The following is an 8,750-nucleotide window of genomic DNA, read 5'->3' on the forward strand; positions in this document are numbered from 1 at the left end:
GACATGTTTGGAGAGAGTTGAGGAGAAGGATGTGGACTTGGGTGTTGGAGCTCGAGTGCGCGAGAATGGATGAGCAAGGAGGAAGAAGGCGTGGGTAGGAAAAGGTGAGACCTTAACCCTTTATAAGGGCGGACGAAACTATGCGCCCCCCACTATCCTGGTAAAACTCGCTTATTCCCCACGCACCGTAATTGGTGGCGCGGTTGGGTTACCCATGCCCGTATTGATGAGAATCCCGTAATAAGGGGAACACGATCTCTGCTTTGACAAGACATGTCAAGAAACCGCCTCGCGTTATGTGCGGGGCTGGTTAAGGAAAAATGGTTTGAATAATTACCGGGCCATGGTGTGATGTCATGCTGCCAAAATGTGTCAGCAGATTAGATTTGTGGAAATATTATTCTCTCTACGATGGTATGTGGAACTTATTTTGCAGGGTCGGAACACTATCCTTGTATTCAAACTCTTCTGTGGTGTATTCGGAGGAGGAACCCGCCTTGCAATGCCGAAGACAACACTGCGCGCCGGACTCATCGTCATTGAAGCCTGGTTCAGGGGCTACTGAGGGAGTCCTGGATTAGGGGGTCTCCGGGCAGCCGGACTATATCCTTTGGCCGGACTGTTGGGCTATGAAGATGCAAGATTGAAGACTTCGTCTCGTGTCCGGATGGGACTCTCCTTCGCGTGGAAGGCAAGCTAGGCAATACAGATATGTATATCTCCTCCTTTGTAACCGACCTTGTGTAACCCTAGCCTCCTCCGGTGTCTATATAAACCGGAGGGTTTCAGTCCATAGGACAACATACAATCATACCATAGGCTAGCTTCTAGGGTTTAGCCTCTCCGATCTCGTGGTAGATCAACTCTTGTACTACTCATATTGTCAAGAATAATCAAGCACGACATAGGGTTTTACCTCCATCAAGAGGGCCCGAACCTGGGTAAAACACCGTGTACCCTGCCTCCTGTTACCATCTGCCTTAGACGCACAGTTCGGGACCCCCTACCCGAGATCCGCCGGTTTTGACACCGACAGTACCACTCTGGTGCGGATCGTACTCTGGTTGACCTACGAGGTTCGGTAGTAACTTGATCAGAAGTTTCATGATCATCATCATTAGCTTCCTCACTAATTGGTGTAGGAATCACTGGAAATAATTTCGATGATGAACTAATTTCCAATTCGGGAGAAGGTACAATTACCTCATCAAGTTCTACTTTCCTCCCACTCACTTCTTTCGTGAGAAACTCCTTCTCTAGAAAGGATCCATTCTTAGCAACGAATATCTTGCCTTCGGATCTGTGATAGAAGGTGTACCCAACAATCTCCTTTAGGTATCCTATGAAGACACATTTCTCCGATTTGGGTTCGAGCTTATCAGGTTGAAGCTTTTTCACATAAGCATCGCAGTCCCAAACTTTAAGAAATGACAACTTAGGTTTCTTGCTAAACCATGATGTCATCTCAACGGATTTAGATGGTGCCCTTTTTAACGTGAATGCAGCTGTCTCTAATGCATAACCCCAAAACTATAGTGGTAAATCGGTAAGATACATCATAGCTCGCACCATATCTAATAAAGTACGGTTACGATGTTGGGACACACCATTACGTTGTGGTGTTCTACGTGGCATGAGTTGCGAAACTATTCCACATTGTTTCAAATGAAGACCAAACTCATAACTCAAATATTCACCTCCATGATCAGATCGTAGAAACTTTATTTTCTTGTTACGATGATTTTCCACTTCACTCTGAAATTCTTTGAACTTTTCAAATGTTTCAGACTTATGTTTCATTAAGTAGATATACCCATATCTGCTCAAATCATCTCTGAAGGTCAGAAAATAATGATACCGTCTCTGAGCCTCAGCACTCATCAAACCTTATACATTAGTATGTATTATTTCCAATAAGTCAGTTGCTCATTCCATTGTTCTGGAGAATAGAGTTTTAGTCATCTTGCCAACGAGGCATGGTTTGCAAGCATCAAGTGATTCATAATCAAGTGATTCCAAAAGCCCATCAGCATGGAGTTTCTTCATGCGCTTTACACCAATATGACCTAAACGGAAGTGCCACAAATAAGTTGCACTATCATTATAAACCTTCCATCTTTTGGCTTCAATATTATGAATATGTGTATCACTACAATCAAGATTCAACAAAAATAGACCACTCATCAAGGGTGCATGACCATAAAATATATTACTCATATAAATAGAACAACCATTGTTCTTTGATTTAAATGAATAATTGTCTCGCATCAAACAAGATCTGGATATAATGTTCATGCTCAACGCTGGCACCAAATAACAATTATTTAGGTCTAAAACAAACCCTGACGGTAGATGTAGAGGTAGCATGCTGACGGCGATCACATCGACTTTGGAACCATTTCCCACACACATCGTCACCTCGTCCTTAGCCAATCTTCGTTTAATCCGTAGCCCCTGTTTCGAGTTGCAAATATGAGCAACAGAACCAGTATCAAATACCTAGGCGCAACTACGAGCATTAGTAAGGTACACATCAATAAACTTGTATATCAAATGTACCTTTCACTTTGCCATCCTTCTTATCCGCCAAATACTTGGGGCAGTTCTGCTTCCAGTGACCAGTCCCTTTGAAGTAGAAGCACTCAGTCTCAGGCTTAGGTCCATACTTGGGCTTCTTCTCCTGAGCAGCAACTGGCTTGCTGTTCTTCTTCAAGTTCCCCTTCTTCCCTTTTCCCTTTTTCTTGAAACTAATGGTCTTGATAACCATCACCACTTGATGCCCCTTCTTGATTTCTACCTCCGCGGCCTTTAGCATCGCGAAGAGCTCGGGAATTGTCTTTTCCATGCCTTGCATATTATAGTTCATCACGAAGCCTTTGTAGCTTGGTGGCAGTGATTGAAGAACTCTGTCAATGACACTATCATCAGGAAGATTAACTCCCAGCTAAGTCAAGTGGTTGTGGTACCCAGAAATTCTGAGTATGTGTTCACTAACAGAACTATTCACCTCCATTTTGCAGCTGTAGAACTTATTGGAGACTTCATATCTCTCAACTCGGGCATTTGCTTGAAATATTAACTTCTATTCCTGGAACATCTCATATGCTCCATGACATTCAAAACGTCTTTGAAGTCCCGATTCTAAGCCATAAAGCATGGCACACTGAACTATCGAGTAGTCATCAGCTTTGCTCTGCCAGACGTTCATAATGTCCGGAGTTGCTCCTGCAACGGGTTTCGCACCTAGCGGTGCTTCTAGGATGTAATTCTTTTGTGCAGCAATGAGGATAATCCTCAAGTTACGGACCCAGTCCGTGTAGTTGCTACCATCATCTTTCAACTTAGCTTTCTCTAGGAATGCATTAAAATTCAAGGGAACGATAGCACGGGCCATTGATCTACAACAACATAGATATGCAAATATTATCAGGTACTAAGTTCATGATAAATTAAAGTTCAATTAATCATATTACTTAAGAAATCCCACTTAGATAGACATCCCTCTAGTCATCTAAATGATCACGTGATCCATATCAACTAAACCATATCCGATCATCACGTGAGATGGGGTAGTTTTCAATGGTGAACATCACTATGTTGATCATATCTACTATATGATTCACGTTTGACCTTTCGGTCTCAGTTTTCTGAGGCCATATCTGCATATGCTAGGCTCGTCAAGTTTAACTCGAGTATTCTGCACGTGCAAAGCTGGCTTACACCCATTGTATGTGAACGTAGAGCTTATTACACTCGATCATCACGTGGTGTCTCGGCACAACAAACTGTAGCAACGGTGCATACTCAGGGAGAACACTTGTACCTTGAAATTTAGTGAGGGGTCATCTTATAATGCTACCGCCGTACTAAGCAAAATAAGATGCATAAAGAGATAAACATCACATGCAATCAAAATATGTGACATGATATGGCCATCATCATCTTGTGCCTTTGATCTCCATCTCCAAAGCACCGTCATGATCTCCATTGTCACCGGCTTGACACCTTGATCTCCATCGTAGCATCGTTGTCGTCTCGCCAACTATTGCTTCTACGACTATCGCTACTGCTTAGTGATAAAGTAAAGCAATTACATGGCGATTCCATTTCATATAATAAAGCGACAACCATAAGGCTCCTTCCAGTTGCCGATAACTTTTACAAAACATGATCATATCATACAACAATTTATATCTCATCACATATTGACCATATCACATCACAACATGCCTTGCAAAAACAAGTTAGACATCCTCTACTTTGTTGTTGCAAGTTTTAAATGGCTGCTACGGGCTTCTAGCAAGAACCGTTCTTACCTACGCATCAAAACCACAACGATTTTTCGTCAAGTGTGCTGTTTTAACCTTCAACAAGGACCGATCGTAGTCAAACTCAATTCAACTAAAGTTGGAGAAATCAACACCCACCAGCCACCTATGTGCGAAGCACATCGGTAGAACCAGTCTCATGAACGCGGTCATGTAATGTCAGTCCGGGCCGCTTCATCCAACAATACTGCCGAATCAAAGTAAGACATTGGTGGTAATCAGTATGACTATTATCGCCCACAACTCTTTGTGTTCTACTCGTGCATATACACATAGACCTAGCTCGGATGCCATTGTTGGGGAATGCAGTATTTCAAAAAAATTCCTATGATCATGCAAGATCTATCTAGGAGATGCATAGCAACGAGATGGGAGAGCGTGTCCATGTACCCTCGTATACCAAAAGCGGAAGTGTTTAGTAACACGGTTGATGTAGTTGAACATCTTCATGATCCAACCGATCCAAGTACCGAACGTACGACACCTCCGTGTTCAACACGATGACATCCTTCGAGCTCTTGATCCAGTTGAGGACGAGGGAGAGTTCCGTCAGCATGACGGCGCGGCGATGGTGATGATGAAGTTACCGGCGCGGGGCGTCACCTAAGCACTACGACGATATGATCGAGGTGTTGAACTGTGGAGGGGGGCACCCCTCACGACTAAGAGATTATCTGTTGTGCTATTGGGGTGCCCCCTGGCCACGTATATAAAGGAGGGAGGGAGAGAGGGGGCCGGCTAGGAGGGGCGCGCCAGGGGGAGTGTCAGTGTCAAAACCGGCAGATCTCGGGTAGGGGGTCCCGAACGGTGCGTCTGAGGATCGGAGGTAACATGAGGCAGGGGACATGATGTTTACCCAGGTCTAGGCCCTCTTAATGGAGGTAATACCCTACTTCCTGCTTAATTGACTTTGATGAGTATAGGGGTTACAAGAGTTGATCTACCTCGAGATCGTAATGGCTAAACCCTAGATGTCTAGCCTATATGATTTGTCTTAGCCTCTACGGACTAAACCCTCCGGTTTATATAGACACCGGCGGGGCCTAGCTAGGGTTGTACAGAGTCAGTTTACAGAGAAAGGAAACTACACATCCGTACGCCAAGCTTGCCATCCACACCAAGGAGAGTCCCATCCGGACATGGGGGAAGGCCTTCTTGCTGGGTTTCGTAGTAATTTCAAAAAATTTCCTACGCACACGCAAGATCATGGTGATGCATAGCAACGATAGGGGGAGAGTGTGATCTACGTACCCTTGTAGATCGACAACGGAAGCGTTAACTTGGTTGATGTAGCCGTACGTCTCCACGGCTCGACCGATCAAGCACCGAAACTACGGCACCTCCGAGTTCTAGCACACCTTCAGCTCGATGACGATCCCCGGACTCCGATCCAGCAAAGTGTCGGGGAAGAGTTCCGTCAGCATGACGGCGTGGTGACGATCTTGATGTACTACCGTTGCAGGGCTTCGCCTAAGCACTGTTATAATATTATCGAGGACTATGGTGGAAGGGGGCACCGCACACGGCTAAGAATATGATCACGTGGATCAACTTGTGTCTCTAGGGGTGCCCCGTGCCTCCGTATATAAAGGCTCAAAGGGGGGGCTGGCCGGCCAAGAGGTGGCGCGCCAGGAGGAGTCCTACTCCTTCCGGGAGTAGGACTCCCCCCCTTTCCTAGTTGGAATAGGATTCGCGGAGGGGGGAAAAGAGGAGAGAGAGGAGGAAGGGGGGCCGGCCCCCTCTCCTTGTCCTATTCAGACCAAGGGGGGGAGGGGCGCGTGGCCCATCTCTGGCCACCTCTCCTCTCTTCCACTAAGGCCCACTAAGGCCCATATACTTCCCGGGGGGTTCCGGTAACCTCCTGGTACTCCGGTAAAATCCCGATTTCACCCGGAACACTTCCGATATCCAAACATAGGCTTCCAATATATCAATCTTTATGTCTCGACCATTTCGAGACTCCTCGTCATGTCCGTGATCACATCCGGGACTCCGAACAACCTTCGGTACATCAAAACTCATAAACTCATAATATAACCGTCATCGAAACTTTAAGCGTGCGGACCCTACGGGTTCGAGAACAATGTGGACATGACCGAGACACGTCTCCGGTCAATAACCAATAGCGGAACCTGGATGCTCATATTGGCTCCTACATATTCTACGAAGATCTTTTATCGGTCAGACCGCATAACAACATACGTTGTTCCCTTTGTCATCGGTATGTTACTTGCCCGAGATTCGATCGTCGGTATCCCATACCTAGTTCAATCTCGTTACCGGCAAGTATCTTTACTCGTTCCGTAATACATCATCCCGCAACTAACTCATTACTTGCAATGCTTGCAAGGCTTAAGTGATGTGCATTACCGAGAGGGCCCAGAGATACCTCTCCGACAATCGGAGTGACAAATCCTAATCTCGAAATACGCCAACCCAACATGTACCTTTGGAGACACCTGTAGAGCTCCTTTATAATCACCCAGTTACGTTGTGACGTTTGGTAGCACACAAAGTGTTCCTCCGGCAAACGGGAGTTGCATAATCTCATAGTCATAGGAACATGTATAAGTCATGAAGAAAGCAATAACAACATACTAAACGATCGGGTGCTAAGCTAATGGAATGGGTCATGTCAATCAGATCATTCAACTAATGATGTGATCTCGTTAATCAAATGACAACTCTTTGTCCATGGTTAGGAAACATAACCATCTTTCATTAACGAGCTAGTCAAGTAGAGGCATACTAGTGACACTCTGTTTGTCTATGTATTCGCACATGTATTATGTTTCCGGTTAATACAATTCTAGCATGAATAATAAACTTTTATCATGATATAAGGAAATAAATAATAACTTTATTATTCCCTCTAGGGCATATTTCCTTCACTTCTATCTTGTATCTTCACGGCCCATCAGTCCGGCCCATGTCACATAGCCCGAACGCCCGGGGACCCCCTAATCCAGGACTCCCTCAGTAGCCCCTGAACCAGGCTTCAATGATGATGTGTCCGACGTGTAGATTATCTTCGACATTGCAAGGCGGGTTCCTCCTCCGAATACTCCAGAGTTGTTGAACTATATCCGGCTCTGCATAATAGTTACAACCCTGAACCACAAGGGCAAAATACTTAAACAAAATAAATCATGTCTACTAACAGCTTTTTCGGCGAGATGTTATGTCTGGCCTTATTATTATTTTGAACCGTTCTCAGCCTCCCGCCTCGTGTTTCGAGGCGCGGCCTTTATTAACATGTCTTGTCAAAGCAGAGATCGTGCCTCCTCATTGTGGGATTTTCATCAATACATGTTTGGGTAACCCAACCATGCCCTTCACACAGCCCCTTGGGAATAGGCAAATTTTAAGGCTAGTGGGGGGCGTTTGATATCCACTCCCCATATAAACGGATAAAGATTCATCTTTTTACCCCACGCCTTCTTCCTTAGCCTCTTCGCCCTCGAGCTCCAGCGCCCAAGCTTCCAATCTTTTCCACCACCTAACCGTCCCAACCATGGTCGGATCCGGCTCGCAAGGCAAGTGGGTGGCTTCCTCCGTTACGGAGAAGAACGTCAAAGAGCTCCGGGAGGCGGGGTACCTAGCGACGAACATCGCGCACAGGCTCCCCTCAAAAGAACAAGTCTTTCCTACTCCAGACCCCGGCGAGAGAGTGGTATTCATCCCCCACTTCCTCCGCGGACTAGGGTTTCCTCTCCACCCTTTCGCCTGCGGCCTCATGTTCTATTATGGGCTGGATTTCCATGATCTAGCCCCAAATTCCTTCCTCCACATCTCGGCGTTTATCATCGTGTGCGAGGCACACCTCTGCATCCTCCCCCCACTTCGGCCTATGGCTCAAGGTTTTCAATATGAAGCCGAAACTGGTCGACGGGCGGCATGCAGACTGCAGCGGGGCCATGGTGAGCAAGCTCACCAACATCACCTGGCCCAAAGGGGCTTTTGTGGAGACCGTCAAGATATGGCAACAGGAGTGGTTCTATATCACCGAACCTCGCGGCGCCACCTGGGCGGCCACTCCTGAGTTTAAATTCGGACCCCCAATGCGGCTTGCATCATGAATCAACAAGGGCCTGGACTGGGCGTCCACCGATGAAGTGACGATGCTGCAAAAGTGCATCAAAAATATGATAGAGAAGAACACCACCCTCACCAATGTGATTCAGGTGATGCTTTTTCGCCGGATTCTCCCCTGCCAGCGTCGACCTCTCCACATGTGGGAGTTCAATCCGGAGGGCCCGTGGACCCTGCAACAATTCTTCAGCATGATGCACGAAGATATCTGGAAGTTGATCTTCAAGGCCAAGAAGTCGTGGCCAGAGACGACCGATGACATCGGCCTTGATTGCGCTCATCCGGCCACACCAGTAAGTTTTCTAACTTCCGAATACAACTTCGGTTTGT

This window comes from Triticum urartu, chromosome 3A (genome assembly GCF_056163025.1).
Source record: "Triticum urartu cultivar PI428250 chromosome 3A, HENAU_Tu73, whole genome shotgun sequence".
Taxonomy (NCBI): domain Eukaryota; kingdom Viridiplantae; phylum Streptophyta; class Magnoliopsida; order Poales; family Poaceae; genus Triticum; species Triticum urartu.